The 26,823-nt window shown below is 40.6% G+C and overlaps 1 pseudogene; it reads right to left on the bottom strand.

The window, feature by feature from the left end:
* Positions 1–703: 703 nt before the first annotated feature.
* LOC142430556 (ATP synthase F(0) complex subunit C2, mitochondrial pseudogene) lies at positions 704–26,290 on the bottom strand (annotated as a pseudogene).
* Positions 26,291–26,823: the final 533 nt, after the last annotated feature.

Here is a 26,823-nt window from a genome sequence, read left to right as displayed (position 1 = left end):
GCATAGAGACAATAACTGATGCAATGGTCTGGGGCACAAGGGGAGTAGAGGGGTCAGGAGGGTGAGGGCATTGTGGAATAAACAACAAATGCAGGAGGGAGAGGAAAAATAAGAATTTGTTATGATGATACATATGTGTATAAAGATATATATACTTACAACTCTTTTAAAAAGCAATTTCACTATGTAAGTGTATGATATGTGAATATTATATTAAAAACCCCTACATTAAATAAAGAAACAAAGCTTGGCCAATGGCTACCATGGGTGAAAGAGAAAGCGTTGTTGCTTAGGGGACATTTTGTTTATATTAATGGTGGCGGGAGAATTTGGAAAAGGATATCAATAATGGTTGTAAAAGTAGTATATGCAGAGTATAATCAAAGGCACTGAATTATACATGTAATAATTGTTTAATTGGGGATTGTTTTGTTGTGTATATCTTGCCCAATTAAAAATGTAATGATATGAATAACAATGAGTGCAAATAAGAAGAAACATTTTTTGAATCTGTAGTGACAATGATTGTATGCCTCTTTTTTGGCCAAGAAAGCCCTTTATTAATATAGTTTTTATTTGTCTTCCCTCTGTCAAACCCTGAGCCAAAAACTTTCCCCAGGCTGGCTGGGATGGTGCAGGGAAAGGAACGTATTAGGCAGACAGATGTGGGACAGAGAACTGTTGGGGGCTGGATATGGATCCTTCACATAGCAAAGAGGATGAGGAAGGCCACCATCAGGCAGAAAAGCCCCATGGCCTCTGAGAAGGCAAATCCCAGGATGGTGCAAGAGAAGAGCTGCTGCTTCAGAGAAGGGTTCCTGGCATAACCCAGGATGAGGCTCCCAAACCCAGTCCCAGTGCTGGCTCCAGAGGCCGCCACTCCAACTGTGGCAGCCCCAGCCCCAATGAACTTTGCGGCTGTGCCAATGTCCCGTGAGATGGTGCTGGTTTAGAAAATCCGTCTAGAGGCCAGGGAAGACAGAGAACATGGGGCTGTCAAGCTGCTGAAGTGCTCATCTGTCAGTGTCTCTGGCTGTTTCAGCACCAACACAGACAATGACCCGGTCAACAACAGGGAGGTGCTCCTGACCAGGGAAAGGGTGGCGACAAATTTGTGTAGGCATACATTTTTAGGAGATGAGGATCAGTGTCAGGGGAGCTGCTCCTAGTGCAGAGAAGACAGACAGTTGTATGCCACTTCTTGATATGATTGATTATTGAATTATATCATATGTGCATGAAATTCTAATAAAACGGATTTGCTTTTTAAAAAACACACACGATCATCTGTTACTTACACAGACCTTCAGTGTAGTGTTTTGGCTAACAGGCTCATGGCCCAGTGTCTGACTTTGTTAATAAAATTCTATTAACACACAGCTATGCCTTCTCTACTGTCTGATGTTTTCTCACTCAATCAAGATGGTGGAGTAATTGTCTCTAAGACTATATGACCAATGGAATCATAAATTATGGTTTTCAGGACTTTTTGTAAAACTAAATTAGCTGACCCTTTATCTAGGGGAAGAGTCTGGAAGAAAAAGAGCAAGGCTTCCAGAGATACTTAATTCTAAACTATAATGATTGTCTGACAGGATATAATATTTTTAAAATTTCATCTGGATGGATAGGATAGAACTAGGTACCCTGGTTGCACAGTGGTGACTTGCCCAGCTGTTAAAATAAAAGTCTACCACTCAGACCCACCAACTGTTCTGTGGGAGAAATTTGTGGTAGAATAATCTCATAAGGAAATACAGGCTTGGAAATATTATAGGAGCAGTTCTAGTTTATCCTAAAGAATTACTATGAGTTGGAATTGATCAGTGTCAACAGAATTTTAGTCAGGGTGAATAGCAACTTTTTTCAATATATTGTACTTGAATAAATGACACCAAGTTTCAAACCACCAACTTTACAGCCATTAGTTGAGTCGTAACAGTTAGCACCACCCAGAGACTCCACGGAGTCTACCTGTAAGATCATGTGGCAGTTGTATGATCTCTTGTCAACTTGCAAAGGAATGCAATCTAACCTGTCAATCAGGTCACAGCTTAATGACCTCATTTGAAGGTGTGAAGAAGATAAATAGCTCACTGGAGGCCGGACACACTCTATCTGCTAGGCATTCCTGTTGACAAATCACATTGAACTATGCAAATATCAGCCAGAGCCTTGGAGCTGGGGGAGCCATGTGTAGAAGAAGCTTGCCAGTGCTAAGATGCTTCCAATGCCACTGGATCCATAAGACATCCCACACACAAGCCTGTGAACTTCCTGCACTCAGCGTTGTTGCATGTGTTGCATAAGTCTGAAGAAGAATTTACAGACTGGGAGCAGACATGAGTTAATATCGGATTTATGGGCTTGATCTGGAATGGGCCGGTATTTTTTCCAAATTTTCAATTGCTCTTTATATAAAGCTCTTTCCTATACACATAGGATTGTCTATGAATTTGTTTCTTTAGTCCACTAGGAATAACACACTGACCTTCCGAAAACATGTGCTGATCACCTCTGGCAAAGTTATATACACTCCCTATGAAACAACATCATTTGTTTGTCTCTACAAGAGAATGTTTTCTCTTTTTACAACTTTGCATTCAGATATTAAAGGGGGAGGCACTGAAGCATAAAAATATATAGATTCCAAGTGGGAAACTGAAATGAAGAACCCTGGATTGAAATTAGAAACAGACCTGAAACTCCCCCTCCAACTGCTCCAGAATTCTTCCTGTTTTTCAGGGCCTTACAGTGCCCTGCAACACAGCTCCCTCCCTGCATGGGTGGTTCGTATCTGTACTCACATTGACTTCCCTCAGTGTATCTTCCCCACCATAATACATGGACATGTGATTGATTTTTAGACCGTCCATTCGCTGATACAGTGTATTGTTGGCAATGTTTCTGGAGATAGTACACCAGCCAGACTTCACGGAATCTGTTTAACATGTGATAGGAACAGTACTAATATATGAGACTCTCTGTAGGCCTGGAGCATGGCTGATACAAGTCATGGCAGTGCTACTAAAAGTGAATCCAGAGATTGTACAAGAGAATTACAAAACATTTTTATGCTCCCTCAAGTCCCCATCAGACTCAACCAGTTGCACATTAGTTTTGACACTTGAAAACACAGTATATGGTGGTCATTAAGACTATACACATTTCCAGTCTCCTACTTCTACCCATTCACTCACACTAGCTCTCAATAAAATTACTTGTTAAATAGATGCCCGGAAACCCCAGCTTAATACAGACTCCATGATGACTCTGGTTCATACAAACTACTGAATGGGGATACCTGGGACTATGATCCTGAGGCTCTTCTCCCAGAGCTGTATGGTTGGGAATGGTGTGGAATTTATTAGCAGAAGTGGGGGGGGCTCTCTTTGGATATCTTCCTATTATTGAGTGGCAATTATGGCTGGATATTTCCAGAATGCTCATGGTCCCACTGTACACGTAAATGGGTATCCTAGAAGGATTCAATGGGAATAGGAATTGGTAATTATTTCTTGTTATGTGATTGTGTTACACAGAATACAGACCTGTTCTTATTACTTCATACACAATAAGGGATTTATCAATAGATGATCTAAGACAGTATGTATGCTCATTTGCTTAGCTTATTTCACTCAATTTATTTCATTTATATGGAAATAAACCCATAAGTTTATATCTAGCTAACATGCATTGATTTTAGTGCTCAACATCTTAGAGCAGGAACACGTGTATACCACAATTTATTTATCTCTTTCCAGACATTTAGGTTGCTTCTCTGTCGGAGCCAGCCGACGAGTTGAGCAGTCCTGAAAGGGGTAGTGAGGATTAAGGAAAAAAGTGAGACAGAAAGTATTGTAAGGGCAACAGTGAATACTGAAGCTCTGAATTTATGTTACATACTCCTTTTTTCCATGCATAAACAACACGGGGTTAATTATCTTATTGGTAAGCAAGCACATTTGATACACATAGCAACTCTATCTTCTGTCAAGCCAGACATCCTTGAGAAAATTAAACAACCTGTTTACCAGAACTTTCATACCGCCTTGTTTTTGTTTTTAACAGTCTGTTCAAAACATTAAGCCACAGAAGAAATCAGCAAACACTGACACATAGGTCATGAGAATTCTCAGCAGTTTCAATGGCCGCCAACATCTCCCGCTTTTTTATTTACTGAAGACGTCTTTACACAAAATGTTGGCAGATGATTGTGCCTGTCTTAAGTTGTCAATCCTGAAAAAGCCCTTACCCGTCATCAGTCACAGTCCTCCAGGCAAATATGACTTGTCTTAGGTTGGGAGACTCACACTCGATCTTACCCGTCTCTGAATAACCAGCCTCTGCCTTACACCCCTGTTTGGGGAGAGGGCAAAGTGAGCAGGCGCCCTTTATGAAGCTTTGTTCCTAAGGCTAGTAATTCAACCATAACCTTGCACAGTATCATAGGGAGTATGCAGAAGATCAAATATACACACACTCCCACTGTGACTAGAGACATAAGCATGTGAGTTAGGCCTCCGAGATTTCCTAATGAAGGGAAAGCATCTCGAAAATGCTGAAGCCAATCCTCAGCAACCTTAGCGGCATCAAAATCAAGAGACTTAGCATCTTGTATGGCTATTATTTCTTGATGGTGTTGTATTAAATCTAAAGACTCACTAGCACTGTGCCAAATACCTTGAGGATGATCATTCACTTTAATCCAGCAATGCTGACTGATGTTGTACTGTTTAGGTGTCACACAGATCCATGTATATACAGCATGGCACTGTAGACTAGACCTGGCCTTAAGCCCCTGCACCTCATCTCCTAAATGCAAGACCATGTCATGAGTAGCATTTACTTTTTGTTCTAACTTCCCTTCTCTTAACTTCTTGAGAACACAACACATTAGTCACATTTTTGGATAAGTCATTTACAAAATGGGCAGTTTGTATGTCTTGTGAAAGTACAATTGCTGCAGTAGTAGCAGTAGCAACTAAACTTAATATAGCTAAAATACCTGCTATAAGCAAACCTACAAAGTGCTTAGGTCTGGTTAATGCTTTTTCAATCTCTTCTAATACCTGTAACCCTCTTACTGAATACCAAGGCCCAGTAATATTCACTGGCAGCATAAAAAAGAAGGTTGATACAAAATGGTGATGACAATACCTTCAGGGGTCCAGGTAATACAATTAGACAAATTACAATTATAAGACATGTTAAACTTAGAATCACCATAATATATAGGAATATTCCCTGCCCAAAGTACATAAGGCGATGGTATGCATGTAGTAATGTTTCCCTGCGGTCTGGAGGAATGGCCCATAAGCGTCATGTCCCCCAAAGAAGCTCCTATTTTCCACCATTGAGTTTGTGGAAAACCCGAGTCTGACCACCAAAGTCCTTCAGACAGCCCCTTTCCCCATTTGGCAATATATATATATATTTAGTATTGTCCTGGTTGCCGGACCAATTGATGATATATTTCTCTTTTGGGATGTTGTATCGGATGGGCTTTTCCATGACACATCATCTCCACAATATGTTTTTATTATGCTTTTGAGTCTCTAGTCCACAAGGGGAAAAAGACTGTGGAGCGAATTAGATTACATTTCCTTCACTTTGTACAGGGAGGGCATGAATTATTGACCCACACCATGATTTCTGGACCTTCCCAGACAGCAGGATGTATGAGGGGTGGATCAAGAACATAAGCCCAGTTGTGAGATGTTCCCAGAAGCACTCTGAGACAAATTACCATCTGCATGGTTTGCAAACTGCACCAACCGTTTTTGGCAGCCACCATGCTCCATCAGCAATCTGCAGAAAAACACAAACATGCCCTCATGCCCAAATTAATACCGGGTCGGGGCCATGCCTTGAGGCAAAACAAGCCAATGATATGTCTTCATAGGTTCTTTGAAGTTGGTGGAAGGAACACCAAAGGCAAATCTTTTATAATCATTTGGATCCAAGGGCATGTTATAAAAACAATCTTTTAAGTCTAAAATGATCCTATATGTATTGGCTGGAATAGTAGGGGGAACGGAGCCCAGACTGCAGGGCTCCCTTAAGTTCCATGGTATCATTAACCCTCCTTTACTGTTTTTCCTTGCAAAGCAGCTGCTATAGCAAGCCCCTGACTAAAGGAAGGTCCAATGTCCGAACATAGTCTGATATCATTGGACAGGTTGCCCTTTTTTCTAAAATGTCTCAGCGCTGCCTGACAAGCAGTGTTTGCATTTTCGAAAACGAATTGTTTCCATTCTGTGGGGGAAAGCAACACAACGGAAATTGTATCTAATAAAGATTTAGTAAAAGGGGTCGTCGAGACATATTGGGCACAAGCAACCTTGAGTTCTATTAGCTGTTTGAAAGGAATTGGAGTATGATCTCGAACCAGATTATCGTGGGCATCCTGATACTCAATCGCAGGGAACAGCGTACTGAACTCCCCTACATCCTTTCCTTGTTCTGCTGCAGCATGTACAGAAGCACTAAGCATAGATCCTTTCCTGGAGCCCTAGTCACAGATGATGCTAGAACTGAGGTCTCTGAAATACCTTGGCCCCAGTAAATTTTGACACTCATTCCTGGGACTCTATCGGAGAGTGATTTTCTATTAACTTGAGTCACATCTCCCTCACTTTTGCTGTTAATGATGTATAAGCTTCCTCCCAGCCTACCACCTTTGTTTCATCCGGGCAGGACTCCTGAGTCTTTTGCACCGCCTTATGATTCTCAGGTTGAGGCGCCTCCGAGATGGCAAAAATTCCTAAGTCCTCCTCAAGATAATATGCTGCCTCTTCTAACTGCTTCACATCTCCAAGATCAAGGGATTGATTCCTCCTCCTCGCTTTCAAAGCCCTCAAGGTTAGTTTTCAGTGGCTTCAGTGATGGAGGGGGAGGAGGCAGAGGCGTAGAAGGAAGTTTACATTCACTTTTGCTTGCGCATGCAAATGGGTTGTTTTCAGGTCAGAGTCCCTCATGCCTAGGGTCCAGGCTATCCCTAACTAAATTCCATGAGCTAAACGTGTCTATGGGAACCTTACTAGGTCCATTAGCGGTATAATGATCTTTTAACTGTTTCCCTCCTTTTGCCAAGTTTCAATATTTACAGTCCCATCCTCAGGAAACCAAGGACATACCTAAAACACAAAATCAAAAACTTCTCTACTCTTTGGTAGCTTACATTTGTTCCTCTAGCTTTTAACATATTTACAACACTCTGTTTGCTAATTCCTTGCCCCATTTTTCTCCCACGAGCTCCTCACAGCACCACCAATCTCTTTGTGTACACCTTTGTAATCTGCGGTGTCCTTCACTTTGTCCCCCGTTTTCAGTGTCCATGTTTTCGGCACCACTCTTGTCGGAGCCAGTCAATGAGTTCAACAGTCCTGAAAATGGGAGTGAGAATTAAGGAAAAAAGAAAGACAGAAAATATTCGGAGTGTAACAGGGAATAATGAAACTCCGAATATAAGTTACATGGTACTTTTATCCATGCAGAAACAACTCAGGATTAATTATTTCATTGATAAGCAAGAACATTTGATACACATAGCTACTCTATCTTCTGCCAAGCCAGATATCCTTGAAAAAAATTAAGCAACCTGTTCTTTGCAGAACTTTCATACCTCCTTGTTTTTTTCTTAACAGTATATTGAAAACGTTAAGTCACAGAAGAAACCAGCAAACACTGACTCATAGGTCATGAGAATTCTCAGACATTTCAAGGCCGAGTCTTAATGGCCTTCAACATTTCTCGTTTCTGTTTTTTATACCAAAAGCTACTATTTGGGTTGAAATGAAAAGGAGAGGAGGAAAAAATTCCCATTCTTATTATTAGAAGTCACAGTAACAATCATGATCATTATGCAAACTTTTCTTCAACACAATTATAAAATTAGTAATATTAAAAAGAACAATAAATATCACATTTTTAGTGAGCGAGTTCCCATTAGGACAGAAAAAGACAAAAGTCGTAACTTTGCTAGAGTAGATGTCTTGGATAACATTTAAAGTGCATAAAGGTTTTCCTAAAATATTTAATACTCTAAAGTTTCTTGTGTAAAAGTGAGTAGGATCACCCAGAAGCACAGACTTATGAAAGTACTTGTTTTATTGCATAACATTCCCTTAAGATGTAGATAATAAATAAAAGTCTTATTCCTTGATGGTGGCTAGCGTAGCAGGAGAGTACTCACTGACAATATGCAACCAAACTTACCTCGCCTGACACTTACCCGAACAAAATCGCTGAAAGCCTAAGTATAAATTCAACGGGCAAAGGCCAGAACAAATCTGAAATTATGTCCAGAAGCAACTCTAGTCAGTTCGTTTATGTATGAAGCCTTCAATCTGAAGGGGAGGAACATAAAAATTTGAAGCTGAAAATCTTTTTCAGGAAGGGAAAAAGGAAAGGGAAGGTATTGCTTCTAGTCCAGTAAAACCTTTTCAGGAGGAAAGAAACCATGAGGAATCGTATCTCAGATCCAGGTTCAGGATGCTTGCCTAGGAAAGAGGCTCAGTCAAAAGAGCAGAGAAATGCCCTGTGGCCCAAACACTGTCATAACTGTTACCATTGGCAAGTAAAAAAGCAAGTAAAAATAAAAGCAAGGGGCATCAGGGAAGTTAAAAATCAAGATTCTCTCTAGGGAGGGTGCAAGTGAAGACAAAACCAAACATAAAACTAAAAATGAGGCTTTATAGAGAAATTTGAGAACTTGAGTAGTTTTAGTAAAACATAACTTTAACATAACATTGTATATAGTTAATTAGTAATGGAGCTCTCTCTATATTTTCATAAACCACGACAATCAAAGTCTAGCAGCAGTTAGGTCATACTCATTCCACAAGGGAAAGCATCATATATACACAATATGCTGATATGGATGGTCCTATTGAACATATTCATCTATCCACAAAAAGTGATGGGTAACACAAAAGAGTAAGAAAATAGACATTATTGATACAACATCAACATCGGATTCACCCTTGACACAGAAATGGATACTAGAGTTACATATGAAACTCAAACTAAATGTGATGAGTATATTAAAAGATCTAAAGGAAAATGTCAATGAATGTGTTATAAATAGCATTTCAAGCAAAGACACAAAGAAGGTGACCAATAAAAAGAAAAACATCACACGGAAATTTATTTTATTTTTGAGACAATTCTAATAGAAAAATAAATAATATTTTTAGAAAATAATGTAAAACATGTTAAAGGAAAACAAAGAATCCACAGGAAAGAACATAATGGAGCTCAGTGAAGCTCAGACCCCTTCATTTAACTGGACTCCTGGAATCACACTGACTTCCCCTCACCTCATTTCACTGTGATGTGTACATGGTAATGGGCTGGGAAGCAATGGAGGTCAGCGTTAAATGGATTTGACAATGAAAGGGCTCACTGGTGACATGTACTGAAGACATCAGAGTAGAAGCATAGTCTGTGCTCTCACCACTCCATAGCATACCAACCCACGGCTGATTTCAGAGAATCTAGAGACAGAAAAGGTGAGTCACAAACCTTCATGTTTCAATCCCTGAGCCACTCACTTTGGACATACACAAATATTAGCATGTTGCTGATAATGCCTATGGGGTCACAGCAAAAGGGGTCATTAGTGTTTGTAGTTTCCATGGCCATAGTCTGTCATACTGGACATGACAGTTCTGTCAACACCGCCAGCACACACACTTCAGTTACAACAAAATAGTGGTTTAGTTGTTTCTATCCTCATTTACATTCCCTATTTTTGCTCAAGTCAACAAATGGAGCATCAGAGGAGATACTCATGGGGTTTCCTGGCTGGTGCTCATCCATGTCATCCATATATTGGCCGTGTTCTACTTGTTAGAAAATAAGTTGTGGTGAGAACACTCTACTTTCAGTTTGCTTAATATTATTACCCAATGAAGACCTAGCTGATCTCTCCAGGATCAGGATTTTGAGAGATTGTGTAGATTGGTCAAACAGGGATGAGAACTCTGTGTGTTCAATTGTGTGGGGCACACAGGTGTGCACACACAGAGAGGATTAACTGTGGTTTACCCATGAGCTGTGCATTACATGTGTTAATTCCCAGTGTGGTCATTAGAAAAAATAAAACTGGAACACAGAGTTATCAAACAGATTATTGTAGACACAGCTTTCATTCTGAACTGTAAAATCAATTGTAAAACACTAAGGAACTTTCTTTATTCATGTCCCAAGGGAACACATAGGATAAAATACTGATGTTAGCTGATGAGACAGTTCTGATTTCTAGAGATCTTAAATACAACAACAGAATGAAACATCGCCCAGTCTGAGACAGTCTCACAATTGTTCTTATATTTGGGGCTAAGGTTGCAACCCCTGTGCCTATCTGTCTTTTCGAGAATCTTCCTGTTTGAGTAGATAAAACACCTGTAGCAAAATACACACATATTAATACATACATATTATCAAATACATAATCACATACATGCAAAATGTAAACACACTGGCAGGCAACACATAATGACATTTGTATTCTAACAGCCATATTAACATATATATGCATACTCTGAACAAAGAACATAAACTAGAACTAACAAACCTTCCTTATTACTCTCTCAGATAAATAAATACACATGCATTTACTTAAGAAAAAACACAAGACACTCACTAAAATATACTAGAATAATAATAATGAAATAAATGCAGACCAGACTACAAGTTCTGTCACATAATATAACATATCAAGGCAAATAGTAGTTCATGTGTACTAGCACACACAAAAACACAGACATAAAATGCATACAAGATCATGCACACACTGAGCTACAAGAATGTGGAGGTCTGTAGCAGAGATATTTTCTGTGCAGGTGGGGGAAATAGGTACCTAATTTAACTAATCCTTCTTAGGCTCCTCTGCACTTTACCACCGAGGGGCCATGTTATCTGTGGGCTTTGAGTGACCCCTGAGCCCAGTCCTCTCCCTGTATGGGTGTTTGTGTCTATGTTCCCACAGCCTTTCCTCTTGTGTGTGTCTGACTCAGAAAGACGCGATCATAACTACAGCAGCCACAGTGCCAATTGAGGGAAAATCAGTCCCCAGACATGTCGCTAGAAAAGGATATTCTGATCACAATAATATGTCAAGGCATAGCCACCCACAGAACTTGCAGGGAACCTGTGGGTGTCTTGTACAGAACAGGATGTTTACAGCAATTGCACAAGGGGACACAGGGCAGGAAGGGCAGTGAGTTCTGTGGAGTCATATTGTGACTAAGCATAAAAGGTGTCTGTTACCCTTTTCCCAGCCTTGTATCAATATTCACAACTACTAAGTTCAACAAACAGCCTTTGGAGAAAAAAACTAACTCTCAAATTAGTCTGTGGTGGACAAGGGCAGACAGGAACTGTGAATTAATAAAATGAATGAACTCAGAGAAGAAAACCTCCAATTGGATGAATGGAGATAGGTAACTTGATCTAGGATTGGGCTACTGGTGCTGAGTTCTTATAGTGTGTAGTCTGGGGGAAAAAAAAATATATATATATATATATATATATATATATATATATATAGACAATGATAATAAAGTGAGATCCTCTGCACAGCAGGGACTGTTGTCTCGAGGAAGGAGGGAATACAGGAGGGGTATTGAAAGCAAGGGATAAAGTGTTTGATGAAGCAAATGATGTGAAGAGAATTCATCCTAGATGTAGGAGTTACCAAATACATGGGAAATTTGGGGCGATTCAAGGGGAAAACAGAAAAGAAACTAAGTTCAAAATCATCCTATCATCATAGGGAGACTGAGTGAGTGTTTCAGAAAGGAGTGCAGAGATGCACTGATTCCCTGAGGGAGAGTGAGATAAAGAAGAATCTCCAGACACAACTAGAATCCAGTATGAAGCTCCACCTGCACCATTTCCTGGGTCTAAGACCTGTGTTTTGTGGGTGCTGAGAGACTCCCTACAATACAACCTCTTCCACTAGGGGACATTCATGTCTGCGTTAACTCTGACTTACTCTCATTGTGTGTGTGTTGGTCTGTGTAGACCAGAAAAACAAATCCATAGACACACGCATATTGTGTATAAGAGAGATTTTTATATAAAGGGCAATTGTACATTAAGAAAGCATCTCAACCCAGTTAGGTCCAAGCCCATAAGTCCAGTATTAGCCCATATGTCAGATACTAATCTATAAAGTTCTCTTCAGACTCATGAAATACATGCAATGATGCTGAATGCAAGATGATCACAGGCCAGTGGGTAGAAAGTCTTTTGATCCACTGGCATTGTAAGCTTCTCAGCGCTGACAGAGGTCTCTACATGCCTTCTCCAGCACCCAGGGCTGCATCAGGGTAGGTCCATGTGACTTCTACTCAGGGATGTATGATAGGGAGTCACCCATGTCAGTAGGTTGTCTCCCAGGGATTAGAGAGAGTGTCTTCCACCTCCAAGAGGGAATACGAGATTTCCCAGAATTCGCAGGAGAAGGCATGCCCACACAGAGGCTTTATTGGCTATGATTCACTTGACGAATTAGATTCAAACCCTTCCTTCTTTATCCTCTCATGTCCCAAATTTACACCAGATTATGTAACTACCATACTTTGCATCATTTGCACAAAAATACAAAACTGTGTCCTTGAATTTGAGGTTGTCCATTTGAAGTTATAGTATGTTCTTACCATTGTCTCTGGAGATGGTGAATTGGCCCTTCGGAGAGTCTGTATGGCTTATCATACCAACAGTAGTAATATATGAAACCCACTGCCGCCCCTTTTAGGGGGTTAAGCAGCTAAGCAGACCCTGTGCATATTATAAATACAGACAGCGAATGCAGAGACTGCAGGGGAGAGTCTCAGAGAAGCTTCAGGCGCCTCAAGCCTCCCTCAGATTCCATAGCTCCACCTCACACTGGACAACTGCAAACACACAGACATCCTGATCATGAAAATCATAACATATTCACTGCCTCTCACTCATGTCTCCTCATACACACTTTCTCTCCATCAAAGCACCTTTTGAAATTTTAAAAAGGAAAATTGAGCTCAATAGAGATTCCATGGTGACTTAATGTGTTCAGTAATGAATGGGGTCACCTGGGAATTCCAGAGTTGGAGCACCTCTCCAAGAGCTTCAGAGTTGAGAATTAGATGGTTTTCAACAGCAGGGGAGGGGTCTATTTGCATACATTCTGCCTATATAGTCATAAGTGATGTTGAATGACTTCTAAGAGAGTTACTCCAAGAGTAGATAAGAATGTTCTAGATATATTGGAGAGCCTTGTGTGTGAGGTTAATTATGCAGTGGGCTGCTAAATGCAAGATCAGTCATTCTAAATCACCAATGACTGCAGGTCAGAGAATGCTCTCTACTCCCATGAAGGTTTATAGACTCAGAAGCCTACAAGGGCAGTCCTATTCTGTCCTATAGGGTTGTTATGAGAAAGAATTTACAGTTAGAGACACTTCCTTGAAATGTGCCCCCCTCCTCCCCACCCCTTAAGTGTGGTGCTTATTCTGTTCTTGATGCAGTTAAATATTCCCCGTAGAAATATATATTTAATCTGACACAAGCTTCCCTTGTCTAATTCTGTTTTAAATTATCTTTTGGAGAAGGAAATTCATATGCTAAAAGGAAAAGCTTCCTCAACTCCCTCTGAACCTGCCCTTAATTGTCCCCTTGAACTGGAAATGACAGTGGATCCTGAGTCTCGCTCCTTCCCTGCAGGTATGTATTGCCTTGAATTAAGCTTGCCTTCTCTTCGCAAGGCTTTTGCATACCAAGAATTTTAAGGTACTGATTTAAACTTAGAAGTTCTATAGATGCTGAAGGTCTCTACATTCCCAAAGAAGCCAATGCTGTCTGTGAATTTGCGTAACACATCGGCACGTTTCCAGGGCATCTTCCAAAAACTAGAAGGAACTCTCCCATGTTTGAGGAGTTTATTGTGCTCTCCAAATCTAGGTATTATGCTTTACAATACAAATGATTTCTTTTTATAAAATACTTTTATTGGGGGCCGTTATAGCTCTTATCACCATCCATGCATTCATCCATTGTCAAGCTCATTTGTACATATGCTGTCATCATCATGTTCAAAGTGTTTTCTTTCTACTCGAGCCCTTGATATCAGCTCCTCATTTTTCCCCTCCCTCTCCTACCCTTCCTAACTCATGAACCTTGATAAATTATAAATTATTGTTGTCATATCTTACATTAGCTGTTGTTGTTTGTCCCACTGGGAGGGAGTTATATGCCAAACCTTGTGATCAATTTCCCTGTTCTACTTCCACCTTCCCATTACCCTCTTGGTATCTCTATTCTCATTATTGGTCCTGAGGGGTTTATCTGTCGTGGATTCCCTATGTTGCGAGATCTTATTTGTAGCAGAGTACATGTTCTGGTCTAGTCAGATTTGTAGGTAGAATTGAGGTCATGATAGTGTGGGGAGAAGCATTAAAGGACTAAAGGAAAGTTGTTTGTTTCATCAGTGCTATAGTGTACCCTGAATGGCTCTTCTCTTTTTTGTGACCCTTATGTAAGGGATGTCCAATTGTATAGAGATGGGCTTTGGGTCTCCACTGCACACTCTTCTTCATTCACATTGATATGATTTTTTTTTGTTCTGGGTCTTTGGACACTTGTGTGCTTCTTCCATGTGAGCTTTTTTCTTCTCACGTAGATGGCTGTTTGTTTATCTTCAAGCTTTAAGACCCCAGACACTATATCTTTTGATAGCCATACACCATCAGCTTTCTTCACCACATTTGCTTATGCACCCAATTTGTCTACCACCATTGTGTTGAGAAAGTGATCATCAGAGAATGCTAGGTTATTAGAACAAAGTGTTCCGGCATTTGGGGAGTGCTGGAGTTGAGGCCCAGTTTCCATCTTCAACCTCAATACCTAACATATAAATATAAGTGCACAGTTCTATTTCCCTACCAGTACATATAAATATATTTACATAGGTACATATCTGTATTTAGACCTCTATAAATGCCCTTTGCCTCCTAGTTTTTTCCTCTATTTCCTTTTACTTTGCTCTTGTCCCACTACCATGTTCAGCCTTCATTTGGGTTTCAGTAATTTCTCGCTCTTACTTTGCCCTTGATTAATCCCCACTAGGCATCCTATGCCTTCTCTCTATCAATTTTAGTTCATTTGTTGTTCACTTGTCCTTGGGCCCGTTGGCCTCCCCTTCTTTTTCCCAACCTCTCCTTCTCCTGTGTCCCCCCAGAACCACTGGTCCTGTTTTTTCCTTCTTTGAATTGTTTATCCCATCTTTAATTTAGATGGATATGCAGAGACATTAATAAGCACAAAAACAAGGCAAAGCCAAATAAAACAACAAAGAAAGACAAAACCAACCAAAGAAAAATAACAACAAAAAGATAGCAAATGACAAAAACAGGAAAATCCTATAAAGAGGTCCAGCTCATTGTTTTTTTGTTTGTTTGTTTTGTTTTACTTTTAAGAATGTATCCAGTCTAGTCTGAAGGGGTGCTATGCCACACTCTGTCCCCAAAGTCTAATTTTAGTGTTCCCCGGAGACTTCATTGCTTTGATTCCCTTGCTGTTGCATGCCCTTAGTGTCTTGCCCCAATGTCATGGGGCAGATCAGACACAAGTCCCACACTCAGTTTCCAGTGTTGTCCCCCATACCGATATGGTTTAATTAGGGACATCGTGTCTTCTGGTGGGACCAGCCCTGTTGTCCTCTCTGTGCATTGTCTGCTCTGAGCAGCAATATCATCCTCGGGGATTGGTGGGTCAGGATGTGTTCACTCTCCTATCCCTTTTGCCTCTCCTCTGAGCTCTAATCAGACATGCCCCTCTCCCAAAGCTTTAGCTTCAGTGCTGTCCATTGAAGTGCCTTCTTTGGGTGGGGAGGGAGGGGGAGAGTCCACATAGTTGGGATTGTGGTCAGCCCCATTATATGATTTATAAAGACTATGAGACACTTTGATGCTTTGTTAAGAATCTCAAAATGTCAGTTTCTCCAAGTTTCAATATAATATACAACTGTCAATTATTTCAGAAATGGTCAAATCAGGTTTGGTTTGGTTTTCTCTTCACAGGATATATTTGGGCTGGGATTCACACACATACAGTTTCAACTTACAGTAATTTTAAAAAAAGAATTGGGATAGAGAGAAACTGTGTTGAGAGAAGAACATGGAAGTCAGAATTTAACGGCATAGAGAGACTACCGCTCCTTTTGGGATTGATTTCAACGTGTACCAAGTGTAATTTCTTTCTCCCCTGTCTTCTCAGGAAGAACATGGGCTTTTAATGTTTGGGATCTTCCCTTCAAGAAAATAAGAGACATGGAGAACTGTAGTTGCTGAAGTGTCCTTGAAGAGGTTCTTCACGTGAGTGAATTGGGAAACTCCAGACACAAAAGCAAACAAACACATGGCATCCCCTGCACCTGCTCCTGTGGAAAAGACTGTGTTCCATGTACCCTGAGCTCCCTTTGCTGCCCAGTTAGTGTTGTGATGCTTGAGATGTTTGACGATTTAGCCTTCATTGTGTCTCCTGGTACATTTCCTACATTTTACATGTCAGTGTCCTCAGGTTTCAGATTGTTCAGTTAAAACACACGCAGCTGGCTGAGCTGTCATGGTTGCAATGCATCAATAAGTGAAGACCGAGTGGTTGCTACGACTCTCATCACAAGGCTTCTGTGCCACCTAACACAGGTTGTTTTTCAAAGAGACTTTTAGATCTAGACACTTTATATTTGCATGTTAGACATAGCTCTTTGAGACATAACACATAACTTTCCCAACTCATGACTGCTCTGTAGCAGCTCTACCTGCATGATCACACCTAGGAATATGGGGGAAATCCAATTAAAAACCATTCTAAGATGAAAAGCACTGTTTTTGACATGAAGGTGCTCACAGGGTAGGACATTTGTGTCACCAAGAAGGATCCAGAAGAGTGTCACTTTCACAGGCATCTCTGATCAACATGGTAAGGATGAAGGCCTAAGATACCTGACTTTCATGTGTGACTTGGAGCTCTGCTGCCATATTTTACTGCAGGTGATTCACGTGTGCTGTGCTTGTGGAAGCAGAAGGAGGATGGCTCTGAGTAGGAGCAGCTGAGTAATGGCCTCTAAAGGGGATTTTCCTGACCTGTGTTCTGTGAGGTCAATCTCTACCCGTCATCATTTGCACTGACTGTGGACAAACAAGTCTTCCTGAAAACCATGGGTAGATTTGTAGAAATGCAGGCAGTTGGCCTGTGGTGTGAGCCATAATGAAGTGAATTCCTGGGGATACTATTGTCCTAGGAATGTTCCACTTTCTCTCTGGGCAGCCCAGTTCTACCCTTAGGACAAGGGTAACCCATGAGTGTGCAGGCTGTAGGTTTGAAATGGAAGGTAAAATGATGAACATTTATGAGAATCCACTTCTCTTAAAAATTAAGAAAACCTTTATTGTGACTTTTCCACTTGTCATATAATTCAATACTTCATCCATATCAAGAAGAGTTGTACAATTTTTACCACAGTCAATTATAGAACAATTTCTCCCCTCCATAGTCGTTATTCATGTAATATATTTCACATACTTGCAAAAATGTATACAACAAAACTTTCACCAGTTCAACAACATCTACATCTGTAATGCAGTGCCATTTAGTATACTTTTCATGTTGTACAACCATTATTTTTATGCCCCTGCATATTGTTCCACCACCATTAAAATTAATTAACTGCCACCTAAGCAAAAAATCTTCCCCCTTCACACTTGGTAACCATAGATCAAATTTGGTTTCTCTCTTTCTTTTTCTTTCTTTCTTTCTTTCTTTCTTTCTTTCTTTCTTTCTTTCTTTCTTTCTTTCTTTCTTTCTTTCTTTCATACATAATGTTCCTGACATAGCATTCACTTTTCCATACTTAAAACATTTCTAAAAAAAGAGTTGTATATCTATCATCATAATAAGCTTAATGCTCCCTCCTGCCTCACAGATCCACTGATTACCCCCCAATTCCCCTCCTCCTTCCTTATAAACCATTATCTCAGTTATTGTCTCTATGCATCCACTTCTTTGCTTCCAAAGAGCGAGACAATAATAAAAACAATTAAAAACAAAGATAAAATGAAACATAAAGAAAACTAATAATAACTTAAAGATACAAATAAAAGTAGAGTACAAAACAAATAGAGAAGGCACCTACTTCTCTTTTCTTGTCCGCCTTATCATCTGGCTACATGGTTGTTGTGATAGTTGCATAATCTGTTGTCACTTTGAGACTTAAGAGTGAAGGGGTGGAGTGTAGTCTATCAATCCGGTGCTGTTTGATGACATCATTTGGAGGTGCTGAGGAGATACATACCTCACTGGAGGCAGGACACAGGCTCACGCCCTGTGAGACATTCCTGTGAACAAGATACATGGAGCTACACTAGAGCCCTGGAGCTGAAGGAGCCATATGGAAACCCCTGATAGCGTTGAGATGTTTCCACTTCCACTAGATCCACAAGAATTTCCACTCACTGGCATGTGGCCTTCCTGCATTCAGCATCATTGCATATGTTGCATGAGTTTGAATAGAAATTTGTAGACTGATATCAGATATATGGGCTAATATCAGACTTAGGAACTTGAATTGGACTGGGCTGGTATGCTTTCTTAATGTATAATTGCTCTTTGATATAAAGTTCTCTCTTATACACATATGAATGCCTATGAATTTGTTTCTCTAGTCCACCCAGAGTAATACATGTGGAGTTTCACATGTTCACTTTCCAGGCACTAGGTAGAGGTGCCCATGGTTTATGACAAGATTTAGTTAGATCCATCCTCTAGGTGATCATATTCTGTGTACGGGATCTTAACATGGCTCTGATCAATACTTACTTTCATTGAAAAATCAATGAAGATAAGGACATTAAAGCAAAGTGTGGTGCAGAAAGCAGATGGTGCCAGGCTATCAGTGATCTGCGGTCTTAAAGGCTTGTCTTCAAACAAGCAGCCATCTAAGTGAGGTTTCAAGGAAGTCCATAATGAAGAAGCACACTAGTATATGTGACCCAAAGATAGTGACAATTAAATTCAAATGTGATGAAGGAAAATGCCTCAGAGCTCAAATTATGAACATCCAATTTGTTGAAGGCTAAGTGGACAGTGAGAACTCAAAATCCATCTGAAGAATATCTACTCATATTAAACCTCTGGCAGATCCTCTTGAAAAGATTTACTATCAGACAGAGATGATTGTGAACTTGATCATGGTGGATCAGACCATGGCATAATATGATAATTGGTCAGTTGACCTACCTTTCGACCCAACCTGAATTTGTTCTAAGGTAAAGTATTTCTCACTTGTTCCATGACAGAATTTCTTTTTTTGTTGAACTTTAAAATATTGATTGTAGTCTTTCCTTTCTTATTCTTTATTTTCATTTTTATCTTTATATTTTTATTTTCTTCTTGCTGTTTTTTTAATTAATAAATATTTTTATTGGGGCTCATACTACTCTTATCACAATCCATACATACATCAATTGAGCAAAGCACCCTTATACATTCGTTGCACTCATCATTCTCAAAATTCACCTTCCACTTGGGTTCCTGGAATAAGCTCGGTTTCCCTTTTTTCCCTCTCCCCCTCCCTCCCAGTTCCCCCCTTCCCCCTGGTCCCTTAATAGTTTATAAATAATTATGATATCTTATCTTATACTGCCCGGTGTCTCCCCTCACCCATCCTCCCATTGCCCATCCCCAAGAGAGGAGGTCACAGATAGATCTCCAAGATCGGTTCTCCCTTTCTACACCCCATTCCCTCCCGGTGTCGTCACTCCTACCGCTGGTGTTGAGAGGTTCGTCCGCCCTAGATTCCCTGTGTCTCCAGATCCCTACTACACCACTGTGCATCCTCTGGTATAATCAGGTCCACAAGGTAGAATTGGGGTCATGATATTGGGAGGGATGAGGCGTTCAGGAACTAGAGGAAGGTTTTGAGTTTCATTGTTGCTACACTGAACCCTGAGTGACTCATCTCCTCCCCACTACCCGTTTGGAAAGGATGTCCAGCTGTCTACAGATGGGCATTGGGTCCCCATCACGCACTCCCCCTCATTCACGGTGATGTGATTCCCACCCCCCCACCCCCACCTTTGTTGTTTGAGTCCTGGCCTCCTCTGCCCTTCACGATCACCCATGGCTTCTTGCTGTTTATTTTGTTTTTGTTTTTATTGTTTCTATTGGGTTTCCATGTTTGTAAATCACAGAAGGTGTGGATTCGTAGAGACAATAACTGATGCACTGGTCTATGGGGCATTTGGGGAGTAGAGGAATAGGAAGGGTGAGAAAATTTTGGGAGCAAATAATGAGTGTGGGAGGGAACATAAGAATTTGTTATGATATATGCGTATATATACATATATATTACAACACTTTAAAAGTTATTTAACTGTGTGAATATGTGATATGTGAATATTATATACATCTATTTTGAAAACTACGTAAAAAAGAAACAAAGGTTGACCAATGGTTACTATGGGTGAAGGAGAAAGGGTTGATGCTTAGGGGATATTCAGTTTATATTAATGGTGGCGGGATAATTTTGTAAAGGATATTAATAATGGTTGTAAACATGAAGAGTATAATAAAAAAACACTCAATTGTACATGTAATGGTGGTTGAATTGGAGAATAACTTGCTGGGTACATTTTGCCAAAATAAAAATGTAATGATATGAACATGGAGGAAGAAAACATTTTAATTGATAGTGATGATGACTGTATGCCCCTCACTTAAAAATAAGAAACATCTTTATTAATACAGTATTTATTTGTCGCTCCTCTGTCAAACCCTGAGCCAATTATTTTCCCCAGGCTTCCCGGGGAGGTGCAGGGAAAGGAATATATTGGGCATACAGATGTGGGACAAAGAAATGTGGAGAGTGGAGATGGCTCCCTCACATGGCAAAAAGATGAAGATGGCCACCATCAGGCAGAAAAGCCCGAGGGCCTTCGAGGAGGCAAAGTCCAGAATGGCTTAGGAGAAGAGTCTGCTTCAGAGAAGGGTTCCTGGCATAACCCAGGATGAGGCTCCCAAACCCAGTCCCAATGCCGGCTCCGGAGATACCACTCCAACTGTGGCAGCCGCAGTCAAAATGAACTTGGCTGCTGTGTCAATTGTCCCTTTGTGCTAGAATAATTTTATAAGTAAATACAGGTTTGGAAATCTTATAGGAGCAGTTCTAGTCTGTCCTATAGGATTACTATGAGTTGGAACTGATCAATGTCAACAAAATTTTAGTTTGGGTGAAAAGCAACTTTTTACAATATATTGTACTTTAATCAATGACAGCAAATGTCAAACCACCAACTTTACAGTCATTAGTTGAGCCCTTAACAGTTAGCACTACCCAGGCACTCCACTGAGTCTGCCTGAAAGATATTCTGACTGTGGCAGTTACATGATCTCCTGTGAACTTGTGAAGGGTGACACCTTAATGACCTTATTTGGAGGTGTGAAGGAGATAAATAGCTCACTGAAGGTCAGAAACACTCTCTCCCTGTGAGACATTGCTGTTGACAAGCCATATGGACCTATCCTAATGGCAGCCAGAAGCTTGGAGCTGGAGGAGCCATGTGGAGACCCACGCCAGCACTAAGATGCTGTGAATGCCACTGGATCCACAAGACTTTCCACCCACTAGCCTGTGATCTTCTTGCATTCAGCATTGCATCATGTGTTGCATTAGTCTGAAGAGGAATTTACAGAATGGTATCACACGTATGGGCTAATATTGGACTTATAGGCTTGATCTGGACTGGACTGGTATGCTTTCTCAATATACCATTGCTTTTTATGTAAAGCTTTTTCCTATACACATAGGAGTGTCTATGAATTTGTTTCTCCAGTCCACCAAGACTAACACGGACCTTCTCAAAATATATGCTGATCACCCCTGGCAAATATCTACTCCCTATGGAACAAGTTCATTTTTGTTGGCTGTTTTTCTCTCTCTGAGAATGTTTTCTTTTCTGAACAATACAACTTTGAATTCACAGATATTAAGGGTAGGCACTGAATCATAAAAAAAACAACACAGATTCCTAGGGGGAAACTGTGAGATGAGGAACCCTGGATGACAATAGAAACCGAGACTAGAAACTCCCTCTCTAGATGCTCCTGAGTCAGAACCCTTCCTTCTTTTCATGCCCTCACAGAGCCCTGCAACACTGCTCCCTCCCTGCATAGGAGGTTTGTGTCTCTACTCACTCTGACTTCTCTCCATGTGTCTTCCCCACCATTATGCATGGACTTGTGATTCACTTTTAGATTGTCCTTTCACTGATAAAGTGTGTTCTTGGCAATGTCTCTGGAGATGGTAAACCAGCTTTCATGGAATCTGTATAATATGGGATATCAACAGTATTAATAAGTCCCACTGCAGGCCTGTAACATCACTGATACAGGGCATGGAAGAGCTACGAAAAGTGAATCCAGAGTTTGCACAGTAGAATCTCAAAGATGTCTTATGCTCCCTCAAGTCTCCTTCAGACTCAACCAGTTGCTCATTACAGTTGACATTTGCAAACACAGTATATGGCGGGCATGAAAACCATCACACATGTCAAATCCCTGCCACTCATACCCACTCACACACATTGTTCTCAATAACATTACTTATTAAAATAGCTGCCTGAAAAACCCAGCTTAGTACAGACTCCATGATGATTCTGTGTTCATAAAAATTGCAGAATGGGGACACTTGTAGATTATGGTACTGAGGATCTTCCCCAAGAACTGTATTGTTGGGATTGGGGTGGTTTTATCAGCAGAAGGAGAGCCTCTATTTTCATATTCTGCTCCTGGAGTGAATGAACCAGTTTCACAGATAAAGCAGTCGCAAAACCTCATGTTTCAATCCCTGAGCGCTTCGCCTCTGAGAGTTGCCCCCAAGAAGAAGAAGAAACTGACATATTGGGAACGAGGCCTATTATCCCAGGTATATTAGTCAGAGTGAGTAAGACAAAAATTTGAATAAATACATCAGGAGCCTATATGTGATGGACTATGCGGTGATTTGCATGTGAGTGGTAACTTTGTAATAAAGTTTAAAATGGGTCTATCTGGGATGAGTACGTTGGCTGCTTCCTCAGCGAACACATTCCCTTCCATGATTTCTCCATTTTCCAAGACCACGCTCCTGTTCTTCCAGGCCACAGAAAGTGATGAAGAAGATGGTTAAGAAAGGAGACATGACAAGATTGAGGATGACTTTAGGAATAAAGGCAGTGATCCTCTACTCTCAGGGACTTACACTCTGAACAAGACAAAGAATACTTAAAATATGAGATACACATTTTCTCTTCTGCAATAGATTCTGGAAAATTATTAGATATTTAAAAGTTTGAAGGCCAGTTAAATCTAGCAATCTCATTGAATTCAGCCAAAAGTGGCTCCCATTCAAAAGTGTGCTGTAAGTAGGAATGGCTATTGTATGTCACTGAGAAGGAAGAGCTTTTCATTGGCAACTACACTCCTACATCTACTCTAGAGTCGTTCTTGTGTGGAAAGAGTACATGTAACACTAAAAAAATTACCTGTGACACAGGAAGACATGTATTATACACATAGTCATCATTAATAAAGTTATTCACACCTAACCCTGCATTTTATACTGAACCTTATCCCAAACTATCTGAAATTCCTCATTTAAGATTGTGTCAATGGATACTTGGAATGTAACCGGTATCAAACAACAAATTACTAGCAAAGCCACCAGTAGGAGGATGAGCTAATTAATAGGACAAATGTGGACCCTCTGGGTGAAGCCAGAAAGAGTGGCTGCCATTCTGTGGGGCTGTGAAGGTGAAGATACAACACCTGGCATGAAGAACTGAATGATCCCTTTTCGCCCTAGAGCTCTCCCCGAATCCTGAATTTTCACAAAAAGTTAGTGTGTTTCCTGGACTATCATGGGCTGCAGGTTCTGAAGGATAGACTGAGCTTAATGATTCCCTTTACTGTGATTCAAGGTTTGTCCTTGACTTTGAGCCTGATAATTTGAATATGGGGTAGGTTCTTGTCATTGTTTCTGGGGACTGCAATTCAGCTATGCATCAAGTGTATGTTAGATTTAGTATCAGTAACTGAGAGGCACTGCAGGCCTTTCCCTGGCACTGGCCAATACAATCCATGTCATCATTGATGCTGGGGAGTGCAAAGACAGCTCAGAAGATTATGAGAGAGGCCCTCTTCTGCCTCAAGTCGCCCCCAGACTATACCAGCTGTACTTTGCCCTGGACATCTGCAAATGCAAAGACATCCTACCATCACACCTATCCATTGTTTATCTGTTTTGTTCATCAGCTTCTTTTCATTTTAAAAATTGAAAACAGGGAATCTCAAGCCAGTAAACTCAAATGGGACTTGTGTATAATGATACCTGTTTAGTGAATGGGGAGACCTGGGAAGCCCATGGCTGTGACTTCTCTCCTAGAGTTGAAGGGTTGGCTTAGGCTGTTTTTCATCAGCAGAGCAATGTGCCCTGTTGTGTATCCTTCTATTAGAAAGATAACTAAGGGGCAGATATGACTGTCCTGAGGGAAGTAGTAGGCAATTATAATATTTGGAAATATATATGATTTCCTATTATACAAGTTTACCCATGAAACTTCATAGAGACTAAGAGGAACATGGGAAACCATAAGGACTTTTACCAGAATATAATCTCTCTTATCCATAGGATAGAAATGCCTAAGTGCACAAGCAAAAGACACCAACACAGGAAGTTATGGTCACATGTGGTTAACTACTGCAGCTGGCGGTGTGTGGTGGCGGCTGGGGACTGGATATCAGGGTTAAGAAAATAAAGAGAGAGAAGCTATATCCTAGAAGGGAGTCAGACATTTTTCCTGGGTCTATTAATTGTGCGTGAGGGAGAAACATGGATGTTTGTAAGACCACACCTCATAAATAGATTCAAAAAGCCCCCTTAAGAAGGATGCCAAGTCAGAAGATTAGACTAATTATCTCTCCCTTTAACAAAGCTCCATTCCATAAGAAACAATAATCAAATATAATAACCCCTAGATTTCATTTGAGAGCGCTGAAACATCAGGTGAAGTGCTTTTTTGTTGTTGTTGTTTTTTTGCTTTGGGTGGTGGTGGGGGGGGTGGACTAGAGAGTCCAAAGCCAAGAAAAGCCAAGGGAGACCTTCAACACCGATAGTCACACAATTGAACCTCTAATACCATTCTATCCGATGCGCTGAGCTTTACCATTTGAAATCCTTGGCTCATACTCTGAAGTTCGTGACTTTGGGATAGCAGTCACCTACACCTCCCATGCAGGGAGTTTCAGCTTTAAGTTCAATGGAAGAATTCAGTTCCTTTAATATTAGCATTGTAGGAGACTCTCTTTTAAGTTGGGATAACTCTGAGATGCTGCTGAGTGGCTGGAGCTATTCGGTCTTTCACATTCCTGCTTAGTGAGAAAATGCCCCCATGTGAAGTGGAGCATCAACTAAAGAGGTGGTATTTCTTTTAAGATGTACAACTGAGCACGTGATAAACACTATATTATCATTAACAAGTCATGTCACAACAATGCCTGGGGTATGTAATCATACTAAATGATTGCATCATCTGAGAACAGGTGTCAGGCTCTGTCTTTGTGTCTTTGCTGATAGTGATGTCATCCAATATTTGCTCTTTTGAGATTGACCACTTTCACTCAGCATGAGGTACTCTAGTTCTCTGTCGTGATGAATTTTGTGGTTTCTCCAATGGTTTTAGACATGTACAGAGTACACGTAAATGAATGTCCTAGAAGGATTTAATGGGAATAATATTAGAAACCCTGGTGCCATGGTGGGTAGGGCATTGACTGCCTGAAATCCAGCTTCTAGGAAGAATGGTTAAAGGGTCTGCCTCCTAAAGATTTACAATCCAGACCCTACAGTGCCCCTGTGAGTAGGAATTGACTCAGTGACTGTGTTTATGGCCCAGTTGTCTGATTTGAGTCAAAGAGCACGTTCCCCACATTTTGTGGAGCTAGTTTAACAGCCCCAAACTGAAAATATTTCACAGGAAATGAAAGCTTCCTTTTTTCACTAAGCTATTTAACTACTAATAGTAATAATTGAAAAACAAGGACATTAAGCACATTGTCAAAGTCATTCCACCTTTCCCGCACAGTTTCCTTCTGCCTGGGCGTCTGACATTTTCAGGATGTGGTTTACCGCATAGTCATAGGTGGCAGAGTCCTCAGACTGCAGGCTGATCACCTGCAGAGATGCTGGGTTGACTGAAATGACCATGGAGAAGACGCTTCCTTCTGTAAAGTCCTCTAGAGGACAGCTTGATACAGTGACAGCAGCAGCAGGCTCAAACCTAGCAGATGTTGTTATGATGAGGCTGTGTAATTGTTCGGTGCCCTGTAGTCAGGTCGGATTCACTGTGAGCCTGCATACAGTAGAAGTCAATAGTGACCGGGTGGTGCCCTCCTCACCAAGGTTCTATTTGAGCCCATTGCTTCAGCCATGTGTCAGTGCATCTCCTTGAGAGTCTTTATCAATTTACTTTCTCTCTGAAGGATAGTGTAGGACTTGGTGATATTTGCTTCTATTTTACATATGATTGTTCTACAACAGCAATGGGAGGGTTAGCTTGTACTGATCTACAGTGACAATGAAAGTTAAAACACTAAAAGTGTTGTAAGTTTCATGGTAGACTTTTCCATTTTTGAAGTCTTTTAGAAACAAATTTAATTATTTTTCTCTTTTAATACTATTTGCTCTATATATTAGAAATATGACAATTACATTTCAATATTTCTTCACCATTTTTCTCC

This window comes from Tenrec ecaudatus, chromosome 17 (genome assembly GCF_050624435.1).
Source record: "Tenrec ecaudatus isolate mTenEca1 chromosome 17, mTenEca1.hap1, whole genome shotgun sequence".
In the NCBI taxonomy this organism is placed as follows: domain Eukaryota; kingdom Metazoa; phylum Chordata; class Mammalia; order Afrosoricida; family Tenrecidae; genus Tenrec; species Tenrec ecaudatus.
The sequence above is the reverse complement of the archived record's forward strand: the minus strand, read 5'-3'. Positions and strand labels throughout refer to the sequence as shown.